The sequence below is a fragment of the Nymphalis io genome, chromosome 11 (assembly GCF_905147045.1).
Source record: "Nymphalis io chromosome 11, ilAglIoxx1.1, whole genome shotgun sequence".
NCBI lineage: Eukaryota > Metazoa > Arthropoda > Insecta > Lepidoptera > Nymphalidae > Nymphalis > Nymphalis io.
In genome coordinates, this window is record NC_065898.1 from 11,438,086 (window position 1) to 11,458,969 (window position 20,884).

At 32.1% G+C, this 20,884-nt stretch overlaps 1 protein-coding gene across 1 annotated transcript in view; it reads left to right on the forward strand.

Moving 5' to 3' along the window:
* LOC126771752 (ski oncogene) overlaps positions 1 to 20,884 on the forward strand; it is a 59,177-nt gene that overhangs the window by 2,154 nt on the left and 36,139 nt on the right. The gene's annotated exons all lie outside the window — the stretch shown is intronic.

Below are 20,884 nucleotides of genomic sequence, written 5' to 3' on the forward strand. Positions count from 1 at the left end.
TTTAGTCTTGTTTATGTACTATTTACCCAATTCATACACAGCCTAATCAAAGATATTAAATTAATCCATACCATAGACAATTAACTACTTTTTACTGGTTTGACAAATTCGTCACATTTTTATTATTGTAAAGTATACAGATTATTTATTTATAGAGTAAGTTACCATAGTAGCGTAATTTAAAACCTTATTAGCTTATTACGATATGTTAGTGACGTATGTCAGTGGGCTTAGTATAAAAAAAAACTAGAACTAATAAACAATTGTGTTTAAAAAACCATTACCGTTGTAATGGTTTATAATAATAATATAGAATAGTTCTTATACTTTACATATACTTAATTGCGAAATAATGAGTAAAATTCTGTGTTATGTAAACAAACGTCATTTTATCATTGATATGTTAAATAACAATATACTTCATATGAAATATTATCACATTCATAAAACAATGACGTATCTGCACGACTTTACAAATATCACAGACGACGCAATTAATTGTTAAATACAATCTACAATATTATTACAACAGTAAAAAAATTGTCTTATTATAAAAAAATGCTCGATTAATTTACGGTAAAAAGAAATCATTTTTGTTTTTTATGTCGTTGTTTTTATTCATTATTATGCATTATTTAAAACTGCACTGGATATTTTGTTATTTATGTGCTTCTTATAAAAAATATTTTATAGACAGTCAATATTTTCAAGTGTTCCTTCTTCTTCACGGCAAGTCAAGAAAAAGTAATTAATTTTTTTAAGAAATCATTATTGCATTTTACTTATAAATAACCAGCAACCTAAACACCATGCATTATTTAATTCGTATTGTAAAGTCATATGACGATACATACACTGGCGAACAGCAAAACTTCGATCCGAAAATAAATTAGAATTTAATCTAAATTCAATTAATATTTTTTGCAATGTGTGTAATGTAACTCTCACATTGGTTTTCTGTGTGACAATACAATGGAAAATTATGTAAATTAAAAACCGATAAGCACTAAAAACCGGGTAATTGAATAAATGATAGAAAAAAGAATAATACCTCCTTAAGTGTCACCTCCCTTCATCAAGGAAATGTGTGGAACATCAAGGAAGATAAAGAAGTTATTCTAAAGCAAATGTATATGTAGAGCTAGTTAGATGGTTATTTTAAAACAAACTCATTAACATAATGCTCTCTCTCTCGAAATAACATTTTTCGTTAACAAGATTAGCATCCGTAAACCGAATATTGATTTAAATAATAACATCGTATGGTTTGAAGCGAAATGACAGGATTTGTGAACATAATCTTATTATATATTTGCCGACAAAAAGGTTTTCGGTTCATAGATTAACTAAATTAACTTAATTCTTACATGTTACTATTTTTTTGTTGAACTTTGGTCGGTATTTTAATTATTCTATTAACCCGATTAAAGAAGAAGCATAAAAGTTACGTACGCTAGTTAAATGCTCATTTTCTTTCTCAATGTTGTTCAAGACATTAAATTATTTTTATAATTTAAATGTACTCATATGTCACTCGAAGCTGATTTAAGTGTACATTGTTCGAGAAACTATTGTATTTTTACTGTACACACAGCCTGATTATCCGTAATGGCTTGATACCAAATATGATGTGTTTTTTTTTAATTCGATTGTCCACTCAGGTTTATCATTCGAAATCTTTGAGCAAATGTAAATATGAACGCATATCGGCGCACGCAATAAATTGCTGCTCGCCACACGTGGGTGTTTATCGATCTGCGTAATTACACGTCTGAGTCTATGTCTACTTATTTACAATCGACACGCTTTTACTGCGTTTGCTGAACCATCAAAAGCGGATAGGTATTGGGGCCGCTTTCAGATAATTACTTGACTGGACTGCGTCAGTTTGGATTCTGTAATTCGAACGTTAAACTGCATTTTGTTAACATTTTAGTTCAAATTGACCTAAAAATTCGTAATTATTATACACGGCCCGTCTGGGTAGGTGAAATCCCCTCATCACTTATACTACCGCCAGACAACAATACTTATTTAGTGTTGTTGTGTTCCAATTTGATGGCAAAAACAGTTTGGAAGGGGGCAAACAAGCAGGAGGCTCACTTTTTTTTTTATAGAATAGGAAGGTGGACGAGCATATGGGCCACCTGATGGTAAGTGGTCACCAAAAGCCCTTAGACATTGGCATTGTAAGAAATGTCAACCATCGCTTATAGCCAATGCGCCACCAACCTTGGGAACTAAGATTTTATGTCCCTTGTGCCTGTAATTACACTGGCTCACTCACCCTTCAAACCGGAACACAACAATATCAAGTATTGCTGTTTTGCGGTAGAATATCTGATGAGTGGGTGGTACCTACCCAGACGAGCTTGCACAAAGCCCTACCACCAGTAGATGGAAAATGACTACCAAGGACATTTGCAACATCCGAGGGCTTGCAGGTTCCTCGCCAGTCTTTAAGGAATGAGTACGCTCTTCTCTTGAAGGTTGCTATGTTATATCGGTTCGGAAAAGTCGCCGGCGAAAGCTGGCTGGTTGCACAGTGTTTGTGCGAGGCACGAAATAACTTAAAAATCGCGCTGTTGTGGATTTCCAAACATCATGTAATAAGAAAATACAATAAGACATTATGTTACATTATTCACCACGCTGCTTCAATGTCGGTTGGTGGATAAAAGTACAGACTTCCATCCGACATATGCACGTCAAATTAAGCACATGGATATCCCGCGGTACATGTCTAGGTTTGAAACCCCAATCATTAGTTATCTAAATTTGATTATTTCGTAAAGAAATATATAAATATATACAACAAGAGATTGGCATATTAGCAACGTGTCTCGGGTCGTGATATTGTCGAAAAAAATATGTTTATCAACAGACAGATAATTGTTATCCATGAATATATTATTCTTTATCTGTGCCATTTATTTATGTCCTTGTGTGTGTTTGTCAGTATGGAGATAATAGAAATGACAGCTTTTGTTATTTTAATTTACGTCAATGTAGGATAGACTATTTGCACGCGGCTCCGTGCGCCTGAATTGTCATCATTATGTATCTTTATCCAACCTTATATTGGGAACTAAGATGTCACGTCCCTTGTGGACTGTTGTTGTTTCGAACAAAAAAAAAAAAAAAACAAAATTAAAAAAGGTTCGTTTTTTATCGCAAACATGAAAATTGTTTCGCTAAGATGCTGATGTTCTCTTTTTGAGTCGTCCTTATTCATAAGCAATGTCATTCTGGACCACATCTTAATGATACTTAGAACTTAAAGCTATTATATATATCTAATTTAAGAGAGAGTGAGTATAAGTGCTACAGCTCTAGAGATTTGTTAGGTTTTATTATTGAAAAAATAAGACAAACAAAATACATGTAAACAAATATTACAAATAAACTAGTTTCAGCTCGCGATTTCGCCCGCGTGAAAGGGAGGGGGAGCCGTAATATGTACCTTGTATTACTATGAATGACTGTTTTTCCTTGTTACCAAGTTTTCTATTATTCCGAGAATTGGTTCACAACTGACGAATTATTTTATTTATTTCTTTCTATAAATAACACAGTCCATAATAGTTTCGCGTGATGGCATTTACTAAATACAGCATAAAATAAGATCTTTCATAATAGATAACCTGTCCAGCTTTAAAAACATACCGGTTTTTTTTATAAAACCACAAAACTTACCATTATTACGTTATTATGAAACCTGATGTTGCCAGTTTAAATAAAAAATTACATTCTTAACAATATACAAAAGTTTATTTATTATTGATGGTTATTTTTGTAAGAATTAATCAAGTGTTGTTATCAAATCCATACTTTTCCTAAGAAATTTGTTGATTAATTAATTGTCTACTATGTATTAATAATATTACAGTTACGGTTTATTTGCTATTTACGGTGACATTTTCCATATATTACTTTCACTCACCTTTGAAACAGTGAAAAATACAATTGGAGCTACTTACGCAAATGGACATAAAGCTATCTTTTATCTCTGTAATACGGAGGCAAATAGCCCACTATTCGGTTCAAGTAGATAGCAGTAACAGTATAAAAGTAAAAAAAAAAAATGTTAAGGCGTCCGTGCCCGGCCAACCATGGAACCTAAGATAATATATCCCTTATATATAATTTAACTAGCTCACTGACCCCTTAAACAGGAACACCGTAAAACAAGGTATTGTTGGCCTGTGTGTATATATATATTTTTAAGGTACCTACCGGTACGAAACGCACTATTCGTGCAAGATTATTAAGAATTATGTTTTTTTTATTGGGATCCTATTAAAATATTGGTTTCCTCGTCATTTTTTTTTATTTGATTCACAGTATTTATATTTTTATTATCTGTTAATCAACAATACAATACAATAACAGCCTGTTAATGTCCCACTGCTGGGCTAAGGCCTCCTCTCCCTTTTGAGGAGAAGGTTTGGAGCTTATTCTACCACGCTGCTCCAATGCGGGTTGGTATCTGTTAATCAATTCAATATATATTCCACGATTATGTTACTAACTTAATACTACACAAATAAGACCAATGGAACAATTACAAAATAAAAATATAGTTGAATTTTAAATATGTATGTATTTAACTATTTAGTATGCTGCTAATACAACTTGTGTAAGAGTATATGCCAATTGTATGGAGTATATACGACACGATTTGAATTGCATCAATCGACCATTTAAAATTTACATTTCGTGATTGGCACTTGTTCAGTTTAACGGTCTATTCAATTTTGCCGGTTAGCATTTGCACTTAGTTTCACATTATACTACCGGATTTACAAGCGGGCGTTATATCAAATAAACTGCAAGGTGTTATACCTTCGTCATTCAGTCGGCGTATCTTCCTTCGCTTGGTAACAGCAATAGGTACATACGTAGGAATACTTGCGGAATTTTAATTTTATAGCATTATAAACTTTATTTGCAAGTCATAAATGTTAAATTACCTTGCATTTTCTACTTCGTACTAGTAACGTATAGTTGTTTATAGACGCGCAGGCGACAAACTGCCCAGAGCGTTTTTAATTTTAGTGCTAAACATTAAGAGGTATATGCTTGTTAGTAAATATTTGTAAGAAACGTATTTATGCGTTCTATGAAATAATTAAGAGATGTATGTGAAAGTTTCGCAGAAATATCTAGACTAAAAACTGATCTAAATAACAAAGACATAAATAGTCAAACGGTCTTAAAACCAGCCAGTTAATTAAGCATAAAATAGCTATTTTTTATACGATTTCTCGTAATTAGAATACTTACTTTTTAGGATCTTTGGAGCTAAATCTATTTGGTAATTCCTTCCTAAGAGTTAGCTACTACCGCCGCGGGCCGAGTATTTAAGAATCGAATTACATGGCTTAGCTTTTTTCAATTTTATAAAAAGCTTGATTTAAATTGAGTACATAATTTTAATATTTCATTCAGAAATATTCCGAAGAACCGTCCTGGTTTAGTGGTTGGAAGACGTGAGTCTTCACAGATGATTCCGCGTTCAAACCCAGCCAAGCATCACTAAAATTTCATGTGCTTATTTTGTGTTTATAATTCATTTCGTGCTCGGCGGTGAAAGAAAATATCGTGGAGAAACCTTGATGTGTCATATGAAAATCTTCCACGTGTCTATAGTTTTTTTTATTATATTACAATAGTTCATTAGTTCTGAATAATGTTGTGTGATAATAAAGACATAACCATAACCATAACAGCCTGTGAATGTCCCACTGCTGGGCTAAAGGCCTCCTCGCCTCTTTTTTTGAGGAGAAGGTTTGGAGCTTATTCTACCACGCTGCTCCAATGCGGGTTGGTAGAATACACATGTGGCAGAATTTCAATGAAATCAGACTCATGCAGGTTTCCACATGATGTTTTCCTTCACCGTCAAGCACGAGATGATTATAATGAGATGAATAAAGACATGTCCACACGTAACTGGTCAGTAGTTGTATTTAAAAGCTCTATCAATCACAAAAATCGTTTTAAAATAATAAATGACTTTATTTGGTGTTTATCAATATTAAAATATTAACAGGCTGGATATTTTAGAATTCTTAGTAAAGCTAATCATGTTTCTCTTCGAATAAATGCAGAAAGAAAAAATAAATAGGTCATTTACGAAATTTTCAAATAAAAAATAATGGTCACTAAAAATACTAGCAGTAAAAAAAGAATATTTAAATAAATTAAAAAAAAAAAAAACGTGTCGAATAAATATCAATTGATATTTTGCATTGAATACGCTATTCTGAATCACAAGTAATACTTTTGTATGCAACTCAAAGCGTTGATTGCGGTTTGTTTACCAATATTCTGAATGTATGGCTATCTGTATGTTCATCACATGCGATTTTAACTCGCATCGTTTATGCAATAAGGTTTATATTACCATGGATTTACATCTGATTTTACCCAAAGATTTGCATTAGTACCGGTCGAACTAGTTACACGTGAGTATAAATACAGAATTAGCAAATGTATTGTGTAATACATTAAAAAAGCGATTTCTTTTTATTAACGTCTGTAAACATCGATAACAGTATCAAAACATTTTTATTTATTTAGTAAATAGTTTTATATTATCTCGTTTATATGTACTTCTGACCGATTTCAGCCACGGCAAGCCGGTCAATCTAAATTCTAATGAAAGACTAGTTAACTGCGTAGGAAATACTATAATAGCGCGTAGGTGCACAAACAAAAGTGCACAGTCTAATTAATTACTCTCATAATCCGATGGGACGGCAATTCTGTCGAGACTCATTCCCCGAAGCAAAAGTGAAGAAGTGAGAAGCGAAGTGTAAACATTGTCAACTTCGAAAGCGAATATATAGTGACTGGTTCATACCAGACACCGCTGAAGGTGCCCACTGTTGACGAGAGAAATGGGAAAACGGATTTTGCGATTGAACTGGAAACTGCTTGAATTCCGTCCACCATTCCACGCGGTCATGATTTAACATTAAACGTGTATCCATAAGGTTTGAATTTAATGTAAATAATTTTAATGGAATATTTATGTTTATTATGATTAATTTCTCCATTGCATCTCCGCACAGGGAAACCAACGGAGTTGATTACAGAATTAGAATTGAAGGTAGTTCATCCATTGTAGCTCTCGCTTCTGTATAAAATTATTGTTATTAAATACAAAAGTCTAAATTAACATTTAGGTATGATTAAGTAGATATATTTTTTGTCTCATCATCTTTTGTAAGAAAACTCGAATTTAAAAGATCGAACCCATTCTTAAGCTCTACCAGTATTCTTATGGGAGAAAAAACTATTACATTACGCAGCAATAAGAAAGCATACATAACAATTATTTATATCGAGGAGTTAAGGACGGGGTATAAAGGAAAATTGCTAATCTTTCACTTGATTTTGCATGTTTAAACCCAGTTCAAAGCTGAATAAATTGTTAATTCTATAACTAAATTATCATTTCAAGGGTTGAGTTTGTTTAAACACATAAAAGAATAAATGTTATCAATAGGAACTGTCCTGTATATATTTTTCGTAATTGTTATCGTAAGTCTATAGCTTGTTTCAATTTGTCCTAGCCGATCTTGTCTAATGATTCGTTCCCATGACTACAGACTTCCCTGGCAGATGTTATTCTGATTTTTTTATGAATTTTATCAAGAAAATACAAAAACTCAAAGCAATATCAATTACATTAATGGTAATGACCGCAGGCGTTACTTGTGAACATATGCAAGAACATTGCTCCAAAACCCATTAGCCACAAACGAGCACACATATATCTTTATTGGCCACTGACCACGTGCCCACGCACGCACAAACATACATATTATAATCTACTTTGATTTGACAATATAAACGATTTAAATATAGAAGCCGTCCATACTTGCAAAAATATATCATGATTTAATTATAATATTTATATCACAAGTATTAAAAAACAATTTTTAAAAGTGAAATCGATTCAAATTGATTCGGGCCAATAAAAAGTTATTAGATTTCATCTATAAGCATCTCGGAGTTTGGAAAAAAATACTTAAAGCAGTTAGGTTGGTTCTGTGCCTGATCTATGGTCGTTTCCGGTTGATGACCCTGTAAGGACTGTGTGATTGAGGGAATATAAAGTGCACCAGTATTTGTGCACAAATAGAACAAGCCGTAAATGAAATGCGGCATCAAAAATCTTTATAAAGATTTTACTATCGGACACTTTAACTCTTAATTTTGCTCGTTTTATTACATCGGTCTTTGTTAAGAAAAAGCGTGTATGCGTGTATGAAAACGTTTTGTTTATGATATGTTGCAACATCGCTATTCGATGTATAATCATGGATTCAATTAGAAATGAACATATACAGTTGAATTATTCCTTTGATTTATTTAAATTAACTTTTTGAAGTTATTTAGTTATCAACCAGTAACAGAAATTATAATACAGTTTCTCTCATCGTAACGAAATGAACAAGGAATAGTGGAAATTCGTCGGCCATATTGTATTTTAGTGACGTAATAGCCTACGAAACTCAAAACTTGTATGCATCTAACAAAATCTGTTCAGCCGCTTACTCTTAATAAAACATATAAATGCAAATTAAACAAAAATGTATGTAGAGATAAATTAATAATTCTTAATGTTGCACTTCGAATAATATAATTCACGGTCAGTAGTTTTACTGCGATCATAAAATCTCATTTTATAAGAAATTTGTTATGAATATTATAGCGGGATTTTCTTTTAAAAATTAGCGTCTTAAAAACTGAACGCTACTTTATAATACCCATATAATCATTTGTAGTTACGGAATGTTATTAATTAGCTTAATGTTGCTGGTAATTATGACATTCGTTAGTTAATTATAGAATAATAAAATTGTGTTCCATGCAATTGCTTTGATCGTAAAGCGGAACTAAAACTTGTAGGAAGATTTAAGAATCATATGTAAAGCTGTTATAGATAATGTATATGTACATATAAAATTATATACATAATGTAGGTGATAAGTAGGAAAAAATTATATCGCACTAAACAATCTTATTATTTTGACATTTACTGTTTTTTTTTTTAATTTGACATACATATTTGAATACTTTTTATATTATAAGTATACAATCGACGAAATATATGAAACAGTACTTCGATGTCATGAAAGATCAAGGCACGTTATGTGGTAAGCGTTAATATATCTGGCGGCTTCCTTTGAAACAATTTTTTCGTAATTATTTTTTTTTGTATTTTTTTAATTCGTTTAATCTACCCGGATACAAGTAATTGTAGCGTTGTTAAATTTTTTGATTATTAAAGTCCTATGTGCATTATATAATTTATATTCAAATTTAATAATTGAATATATTTGCATAATTAATAGAACTTGAATTGTAAATAATTATTAACACATGTTTACCGTTTCTCTAACTTCAAAAGTGACATAAAATAACTTTGTTTACATAATATCGTTAATATAATACTATTATATTTTATTTTAATTAGATTCTCATTAATTTCTTAAATAAATAACGGAATAGAATGGAATTGAAGAGTAACACGTACGTAATAATAAAAAAAAACGAATACCTAACGACCTACGAGTACGTTACATAAAACAAAAGCCTTGAAAATTCATGAGATAGCTCGATCTGGTTTTGTGAAAGGGAGAAGAGGTTAGGTTAGTTGTATTGATGTTTGCAACAATGTGTATGAGCGATGACGCTTGAAGCCATAGGCGGTATACACACGTGCCGGTCGTTACCAAGTTCGTTGATCTAAATTAAGCCTAATAATGGGTGTAGATAATATGATTGTCTTATGATAAGAAAAAAAACTTTACAATAATATTAATTGTATAAAAGTAATGTTTTCGAAATATGAATTATAAAAAACAAAAGAAAGACAACAGCGTAATTTTGATGACCCTTATGGTAACAACGATGCATTCGAATTTAGTGGCTTAAGAAGAAAATATATATATATATTTTTTAAATATATCTTTTAAAATTAAACAAACACAATGTATTCAGCTGGTTTGTAGTGCTTAAGAGCTAGATAGTTGCTAGCTAAATATCGCATTACTGCAGGAATGGTACAGTTTCTTCACATCCCAACGGTTACTTTCATTTAAAAAAAAGAGAACCGATATAGACCTTTTTTTATATGCGCCGGGGGGGCAAATGACTCTACTCCACCTGATGGTAACTGGTAGTAGAGTCCAAACGCGACGACGGCCAGTACAGACGGGAAGAATGTTCTGCACTAGCAATTAAAATTAAATTAAAATTACCTGGTAATTATGGTTCTTACTACGTGCCGAAAGATAATATTTTAAAAAAGTGATATTTGTATAAACCATGTAAACGACAATAATGAAACTGTAATTCATTTTCTTAATTACTACTTATTACTTACTATTTGTAATGTTCCTTTGTTAGTAGTTCAGATCAAACTTGCAAATTTTGTTCCGATGACAATTTATTCTTATGCTAAGCCTTATTCTGCATCCAGGATTGGCTCCAGACAAAGAAACCTCAACGATCAATAGCTTGTTTTCACTATGAATTTATTTTATATAAATTTAATTCCGATTATTTATAAGGTACATTATATATAACTGACGTCACTATATAGTATGATATGTAATGTAGTCGAAAAGCGAAAAAAAAGGTCAGGTGTAAATGTTATGGAGTGCACTGGAGCTGAGATATTATTCATTTCCAAGCCGTCGCGTAATTTTTTGCACCCAGACGGCCCTACTCCATACTCCTCTGAATGGGGGTTAGGGGAGAGCTAACCAAGGGAGAGAGAGAGCGTTGCGGTACAGAAAAAGAGCGGATTTATAATCTAAATATAAAATATATATTATATAACTAGAATCTTGTTAGAAATAGAACATCAATTTATACTAAACGGTTCTTATATTTTAGTTTTAGTTGGGATTTATCTTTTTTCAGTTTTTACAATTAAATTGCAAGTTATATTTATAAAATGTTTAAGTATATATATTTTATATTGTTTAAAATTATTAATTTAACTCTGTTTCGGTTAACGTTTTTGTTAATTAAGTCATTGATATTTTCGTTCGTATTTTAAATTATTTATTAGTTTTTATTTATGTATTTAATCACTTTTGCATATAATGTTTCATTGTATTTTCACGAACACCGTAAGTATGAGCAATATTTCAACTCATTGGCATAGATTGAATTGGTTTAAAATTCAGCTGAAATATTTGACTGACATCGAACTTTCAGATTAAGTTGAATAAAAACTTCTATGAATGAGGTTACGTGAGGAGAGGCCGTTTAGTATAAATTGATGTAAAACTATGTCTATATAAATATATATTATTATATTTGTAAGATAAAACAACACACCGTACTGCTGTAATAAGTGAGCTGATTCACTGGAATCACGATCATGATTTCAAAGCATTTTTTTACTTTTGATTTGTATATATTTACTAAAGTCCTTCATGTCATTTTTTTTTTTTTGCTATAAATAGGTGGACGTGCAGATGGTCCATCTGACACTGACGCCGTAAGCAATACATCACCAATACGCCACCAACCTTGGAAATTAAGATGTTATGTCCCTTGTGCCTGCTGTTACACTGGCCTAACCTATCCAACCGAAACTCAATAATACTACGTATTGCTGTTTGGCGGTAGAAAACGTGATGAGTGGACGGTACCTATCCAGGCGGGCTCGCACAAAGCCCTACCAAGAGGAATATCGTTATTTTAATAAAATCAGTAGAAATCAATATAAAAACTGGTATCTTCACTACGTCATCATCCAAATTATATTGGTGTACATAAAATGGCAGTGTCACCGCAATGAATGGTTTATCTAGGTCAAACAGGCGCGGTATTTCTGCCATGTTTCCGCACACATTTGCCACAGAGAGAAAAATGATTTATCAACGTGATATTGTATGTCGTTTCCACCGTTCTATTATTATTGTAGAAAATATAGTAAATGGTTCGTTTAAAATATAGTAAATAGGTGATAGTTTGACGTTAGTATACCTTGTGGCCCAGCTTATCAGTCCCGGATGGGCTAATAAAATTAATTGAGTTTTTCTTTCAAGAAATTCTCATTTTTCAGCTATTTAACGTAAGCTACCTAAATAACGCAGTATAACAGGCTTAAAAATTGAAATCGATATTGTCTTAAATGTTTTATCGCTAAACTTCCCCAATTATTCTTTATAACTACAGTCATAAAATGTAAGGTGAAACCACATCGTGCTGTACGGTAAATACATTTATATGTAAAGTTTATTTATCCATTTAACTAATCGCTACTATTTGTTCAATATTTTTTAATAGTCATCACAAACTTCTATAGTTAGGTATATATTGGTCGAGTTGATATAAAACGTGCCTTTCGTTAGCAAATGTTTTTAATAAATTCATAGTTATATATATAACTTAACAGAATATTTATATCCACGAAACCAGAACGTCACGCTATGTAATACAGACTATAAAATATATATACAGTAACAGTAACAGCCCGTTAATGTCCCACTGCTGGGCTAAGGCCTCCTCTCCCTTTTGAGGAGAAGGTTGTGGAGCTTATTCCACCACGCTGCTCCAATGCGGGTTGGTAGAATACACATGTGGCAGAATTTCAATGAAATTAGACACATGCAGGTTTCCTCACGATGTTTTCCTTCACCGTTAAGCACGAGATGAATTATAAACACAAATTAAGCACATGAAAATTCAGTGGTGCTTGCCCGGGTTTGAACCCACGATCATCGGTTAAGATTCACGCGTTCTTACCACTAGGCCATCTCGGCTTCGGCTCGGCTTAAAATATATATATGAAAATAAAAATAAAATCGCATCGTAAAGAAGTATATCTCGACGGAGAGAGAGAATTCTAATTTTAAATGTTGGCGCGGAGACAACTGTCCTCCCTGGGCGAACGCGAGTCGCGATCCCATCTGTAATAAATATGGACAAAATTAATTGAATAAACACGATCTACCTTTCTAATTGTTACGACGTGTGTTTTATAGTAATTAAAATCAAAGAACGATGACGTTTAGAAATAATATTTGAATGTTGCCATCAGTTCAAATGTTGTCACTTCTCAAATCTAATCGATATTAAGGGATGTGATAAAATTTCGTTGTACCTGTAATTATAATTACAGTAGCACAATCATTGTAATGGTTATGTTAGAATGTGAGTGATTGCTGTTTGGTGGTAGAATTATTAAGTGGATGTAATTGCTCAAACGGACCTGCACTTAATTATCAGAGATAAAAATATTATCTTATAAATGGTATCACAAAATGTGCAATCGTTTTATTAATAAATAAAAATGAATGTTTATATGTTGGCCTCTATGCGTTCCTATTATAATACCGATTGTTATGAAATTTTGGAGAACGCTGCGTAGGCTAGAGAAGGTTCTGGCACAAAAAATATCAGATTTTCTCTATGTATGTTTAACCTTAAATATAAACGGACGGGACGGGCACAGTATTATTGCAGTTTTTTTTTTAATTTTTTGTTTATTCTTATTATGAAATTCTTGAAGCAAAATAATTATTATCTATTATTTATATTTATATATACATATATTGATCGGCTCCCAAAAACTACAAAACCCACGACGAGAGATAGGGAGCCCTATGCTAGAAAACTATATCAAATTGTATTATAAGTACCTATATACCTATAAAATATATATTTTTTAAGTATACAAGTTGATTATCTTTTTAAGTTATTTGACGTCAGTAACTTTTTGTATAATTAATCGAAATATAATTGCAATATCTTTATTAACTAATGATTGCAACCAATGTTTATTTTTTTCTTAAATTACATCCCACTTAAAAATTACTATAAACAAATTTGATTATTTAAATAAATAATCAAAAGAACGATAATTTATTATTAAGAAAAACTAATATTAAACATTTGTCTACTAATTTTAATTTATACAAAAAAGGATGGACGTAACTTTTTAATATACAGATTATTTGTATATAATATATATGTATTATTTGTATATAACTTATAATAAAAACACAATTATTACCTTAAAACCTTTCATACTTGCTTAAATAAGCCTACCAAGATGTGGAATTTAATAAAAAGTCTGTCCATCAATAACGTTATTGTTGATGAGACGGAAGTATGTGAACAGTTTAATTTGTATTTCTCTATGATTGGGTTAAATTTAGCGAATAAGATTATTTCACTATATCTTATACACCACACTCCATATTTGGTTAAAAATGGAAATGAAATTTCAAAATTTGAACCCGTTACCATAAATGAAGTACAGAAAATAGTAAAGGATTTAAAAAAAAACACCAGTTCTGGCCTAGATGGAATAAGTATTAAATCTGTTAAGTCTATTGAGCTGCTGATGGCCGATGAACTAAGTTGCTGCATAAATGAATGTTTTGAAAATGGCATTTTCCCAGATAATTTAAAGACAGCAAAGGTGACACCTATATATAATTCAGGAAGTAAATTAGATCCAGGTAACTACCGACCCATTTCTGTTCTACCTGTTCTTTCAAAAGTTTATGAAAAGTCAATATATAATCGTTTGTACACATTTCTAACCCGTAATAAGATTTTATCTCAAAAGCAATATGGTTTTCGACAACACTCAAACACTCTTTCAGCCACATTTGACCTCATCACCCGAATTAAAATCAATATTGACAAAAAAAAGGTAGTACTAGGTGTTTTTATTGATCTCAGAAAAGCATTCGATACAGTGAGCCATGACATACTACTGCAGAAATTATCTAACATAGGCGTAACAGGAAAGGTCCACGAGGTGTTAAAATCTTACTTAAATAATCGTCACCAAATTGTGAAAATAAATGACAAACAAAGTAGTCCAAGACCCATTCTGTACGGCGTACCTCAAGGTTCCATTTTGGGACCTCTACTATTCCTAATATATATCAACGATATACAAGATATTGGGTTTAAAGGAGATTTGGCTCTCTACGCCGACGACTCTAGTCTTTTCTATTATGGTTCCTCTATTACTGACATTATCAACGACGTTCAGAACGACCTACAGCTTCTTGATATATGGTTTAAACGTAATTTGCTGACTATTAATATAGAAAAAACAAATTATGTAATATTTACTGCAAAAAACAAGAAGATAAAAGCCTACACTGAACCTACTATTAATTCCGAACAAATAAATAAAAAGACGTCGGAAAAATATCTTGGTTTGATGGTTTTATACGCGATAATAAGCTGACATGGGAACCACACATCCAAAAAATCATATCAAAATTATCATCCTTGACCGGAGCTCTTCGTGGTGTAGCGCGATGTTTACCGCGAAAAGTAAAATATCTGATATATAACTCATTGGTGAAACCACATATCGATTACTTAATTGAGATCTGGGGGACTGCGGCGAAAGTACACCTTAAGAAAATACAAACCGCTCAAAATAATTCCTAACATCATCTGAAAAATTTTATAAAAATACTAAAATAGTAAATATCGCTCAAACATATAAAACATGCATATTAGTACGAAAAATATTGAATAAAGAAATCCACACAAATTTAAATTTTAAAACAAAATCAGCTATATAAAGAATTCAATTGCGTAACGCAGATCATATTACCTTGCGCATCCCTAGAACTAATTACGGAAAAAAAATAGTACTTTCGAGGGAGCTAAGCTGTACAACGGGTTACCGAGAGACATTAAAGAGCTCAAATCTATGGCAAGTTTCAAAAGACGTCTAAGATTTTATATAACAAACAATATAGTACAATAAATATTTATAAATGATAAAACAATAATTCTAAAAAAAAAAACTGTCTAAAAAATGAAAAGAAAATGGAAAAAAAGGAAAATATACATTAATAAAAAAATATATAAATAATAATAATAATAAAATAAAATGATGAACAGATTTCAATAGAGGTCACACGGCGGGCGATATGTTTAACAAGCTCGTCGATCGTCGAAAAATTTCTGCATCTACCTTCTTTCTTATGAATTTTTGTAACACTGTACGCTTAGATTTTTATATTAGTTTGTAACTTTCTCATGTAAGTGAATTTCTGTAATTCTTTATGAGAAATAAATTCTTTAAACTTAAACTTATATAACTTATTAACACGTGTAAATAACAAAATAAACTTTATAACAATGGCTGTATATTATATAATTGAATAAAATAGAATATATGATGACCCAATGAATCGAACACTAAATCTTTTACGAAGGTCGACAGTTTAATCCGCGCAAGCACCATTGAATATTTAATATTTATGTATAATTGTGTTTTAAATAATATTGAACTTCCATATTTGTCCAACCTTCACTGGAGATGTCACCACTAGTTGTAAATCCTCTCATCTGGAGAGGCTAGGCAGAGGCGTGAAATTACGGGCTTTTATACGAAAGACATACATGTGTGTCTATAAAGATGCATGCACAGGTTGTTGTACATGTTTGCTTCGTTACATGCACAAACTTCAATGCATGCTAAGTTACCTTGTATAGCGGGAATTTCCGCTTACTGACACCTACGCTCACAAGCGATACATTACAATCAAATTGGATGTAGCATGTCGCTTACAAAAGATAATTTACATTTGAAATATGTCTCACTAATTTGAATCTTAATGAGTTGAAGACAGACTATTTGGCTACAAATGTTAATGTAGGCCGTAATATACTGTTAGTCCATTACCTTATTTTATTGGACAAAACGTTCTATGCATTCGTTTAAAATTCAGGTTTAACAAATTATTTTATAAGCGTTCGCGGTCAACGAGCGTCGATTAAACTTTTTAATTTATTCACTCCTATAACGCATCGGATGCATCCAGTTTCCTTACGCATCAGAGGCTCATGCGTGACGTCACGTCTGCCATGCGCCAGCCGCCATGTCGTTGCGCTGTCTGCGCCCGCGCACGCCCTCCCCCTCCGTGCCCCTGCTGTCTGAGAGAACGGTTGACCAGTGACCTTGTCGCATCCTCTCACTCACGCGTGTAACAAATCACGCGAGCGAACGAGACAGATAAGGACCGGTGTAGAAATAAGTTGTTTATGCATGAAAGGTTCTCTTGTGTTATTTATTTAAATGTTTTTAAATTCGCAGCGTAATATGCGGTCTGGTCTTTTGTTGTGGTAGGGGGTAACGACCTTGAGCGGCAACTCGCTTAGCAACGCGGTTCAATCAAGATAATTGTTACATCAAAACACCGACCGTAAAAAATATACTTCTTTTCTAATACCAGTATAAGAAATGTAGGCATGAGCTTTGCAGAAACGTGTTGCTATGTTCTGTTTAAATTACGTTTTAAATTACTACGAGTAGCGATAATACTACATATTTTATATGTAAAAAGTTTCTCAAGGATTTTTTAACAAAACAATAACGACTCTGTTAAAGTCAAATGTCAAAATATTTACATGTTAACGATTAATAGCTGCTTATATTTATTACTCATTAAATTACAAATTAAAGAATAGTATGTTAAAAAAAAGCCGAGATGGCCTAGTGGTTAGAACGCGTGAATCTTAACCGATGATCGTGGGTTCAAACCCGGGCAAGCACCACTGAATTTTTATGTGCTTAATTTGTGTTTATAATTCATCTCGTGCTTGACGGTGAAGGAAAACATCGTGAGGAAACCTGCATGTGTCTAATTTCATTGAAATTATGCCACATGTGTATTCTACCAACCCGCATTGGAGCAGCGTGGTGGAATAAGCTCCAAACCTTCTCCTCAAAAGGGAGAGGAGGCCTTAGCCCAGCAGTGGGACATTAACAGGCTGTTACTGTTACTGTACTGTATGTTAAAAGCTCATCTTCCACATTGTCTTACACTGACCATCTTTATGGTAATGTAATTTGGTCTCTACCGTCCATAATAGGTTAAGTTTAAGTTGTATCAATCATTTTCTCCGAAATTTAAAATAAAGTTATATCAGTAAAATAAAAATTATTAGCAAAGGAAATTAAATGAAAAAAAAACTAAACATAAACTTATTAATTCCACAAAAGTAATGTCCCATATCTCACAATATCAACAAACTTATCCTATAAAAAACTTATTTGAGTTTTACTTTCCACAGATAACTAGAATTCTACACAGATAAAATATAAGATAATGTAGCGGGTTCGTCGACCCGAGGGGGAAAATACGTCAGCTGTTTACAGGACGTCAACCTCAGGGAGCTGAGTGGAACCTTATTCGCTAACATTTTATGAAACTGCTAAATTGGGGAGAAGGGCGATTGCGTAGAAATTACTTGTAATCGTAGCTATATCTTGCTCGTTTCGTTTTATAACACTTTTGTACTTTTTTCATTGTTATACATAAGCCTTTTATATTAGCGTAATTTATAACACTATTTGTGTTGGTTGATGCATATCCTTGCTTATATATAAATGCGAAAGTTAATTTGTTTGTTCATTTGTTACTGTCATCATAAAATTTTGCACACACATTGTCACGGGTAGAGGAAAATGGATATGGTACTCAACACATCCCTCCCTCACAAGCATGCGCGGTTAGAAAACGTTATTTTAATATAAACAATTGTTGTTGTACAATGAAAAACATATTCACATTACTGACATTATCTGTGTCTCGCTTCTGTACATCCACAGATAAAACATCCGAGGTATTTTTAGTAAGGTTCTTTTGTTACCACCTACTTACGTCTCAACTGGTTAACTTAATTGAGTTATATTGCTCATTTGGACTTTTGTAATCGTGAAGTAAGAAATAAATAAGTGCTTATTAAAATACAAAGTTTCATACATACCTACTCTGAATTAAAAAATCTTAGTCATATTATGAAACAGATAGGAATTATGTTCCATAGACAATTACACTAAAAACTATAATTAGAATCATAAACATTGTAATTAAAATTAGATGACTTTAATTGATCACTGTAAAATAAATCTTCTACAATAACAATGAGTAATAGCTACTAAAACATTGATACATAAAACTTATACCATATAGAAGATGCAGCGCGTTTTGTCTTCAAAAACCTAAGAAGGTTCTGGAATACATATATAGAAATAGATGCGCTTCGCAGTTTCACCCGCTTTAAATATAGAGTATTGACGTGACAAACGTGAATTTAGGGTATATATTATTGCAATACTAGTATATCTCATGTTCTTGATAATATCCAGTGCATTTTCCCATATATTACGATGGCGAGATAGCAACCCTAAGGTCACTGCTCCATGTTAAACTGCACGCTCACATTGTTTGCGGACACGAATAAATTGATCCGAACTTCAAAAGTGACCTTGTGTCCGCTATTGACGTCTTTGTTATAAAAAATATTCAAAAACATCGTCGGCTGACTTAATAAGTGGTGTAGCTACCGAAACATGAGGTGAAAACGATTTATAAGTTTTGATTCTATTTAAAGAAAATTATCAAATTCAAACCATAACTGTAATGGTCTTCCAAAAAAAACCATTAAGAGTATTTAAAAAATACATAAAAGTTAAAATGAAAGTAAATACCTTATTCGAATCTTTGAATGACACTTAAAGTTTAATTATATTTTTAAATGGACAAATTATGAACGTTTGATTTTAAATATTTCAATTTATTTTTTTCATAATGTACAGAAAATTATTTATCGAGTTTAAAGTTTCTTATATATTACTACAAATAGATTTATACGACCTTGCTAATGTTATGATAATACAAAGGTCATAATCGACAAAGTTATTTAAGAAACATTCGATTACGCTGTGTATTTTCTACTGGCCAGACTCGTGACATTAATATCCAATTTCTTCATGATCCGTATTCTGATTGACTTAAAATATCTTTTAATATTTCCTTCCCTAGCGGTGCCATTCTGTAAGGCTCACTTCGAATCTCACCCGTGAAATGTTGAAAACTGATTTTCTATGATATGTTTTTTCACATCGAGTTCTGCGCTGCGTTCTGAGATTATTTTACATTTGCTTAAAGCTCTAAAGATAAGTACAATTCTGGGAACAGAATCGTTGTTTTTATTCTCGTTCAGTTTTATGCTGTTATAACATAACGAAAGATGTTACAAAGAATGAGATTCGTAAATTTTAGCGTATATATTGAAAGCCAGTATATAGGAGAGACGTTGCTTTGATGATTATGATACCTTTCTGACGGCTTTTGGCAACGGAGGCTATTCTCAAGAGAACTATCTTACCTAGTTTCGCAGGAGTCGGCCTACATTTCTCTTACACACATAACCAATGGCTAGACGTTCTTTTCGTACTGTAGTTTAAACACTGTCATCATATTACACCGACTGCTACTGAACATTTCTTGAGAGATTCTTGAAAAACTCATAGAAAAACCTGGCATCTCGAGATCTGAAGTCACACACTAGCCATTAGATCTAAGGGCCACACATAAGAACGATAAAACAATATACACTCAACGACATGTACAGTTAAGTGTTTTGTGGTGTAGGATTATGGAGTAGGATGTTAGTATGTGATGCGAATACCTACATAGTTTAATGTTTGATATTTGAAAAATCCAAATTTAACTACCAATGCCCAAAATACCTGCAAATAATGGGCTTACTAATAATGGAATGAGAAATTACGTAGTAATTAAGTGCGAAACCGTTTTTCTACATACACGTTACACTTGGAAACGTTTTAATCAAATTCGATGTATGAGTAAATGTTCTCTATGATAGTTTTTCTCTACTTGTAACTAACGGATAGAGAATTTAATTTTTTTTAAATATATTATATATAATTGTCTCAGTCCACATGAACTCTCCTTCTACAAATTTTACTACTTCGCTCGAAGTACGTACATTAAATATGTTTTGAAAATCTTAAGAAAAACAGTAACAAAGAACACGATAACTCGAG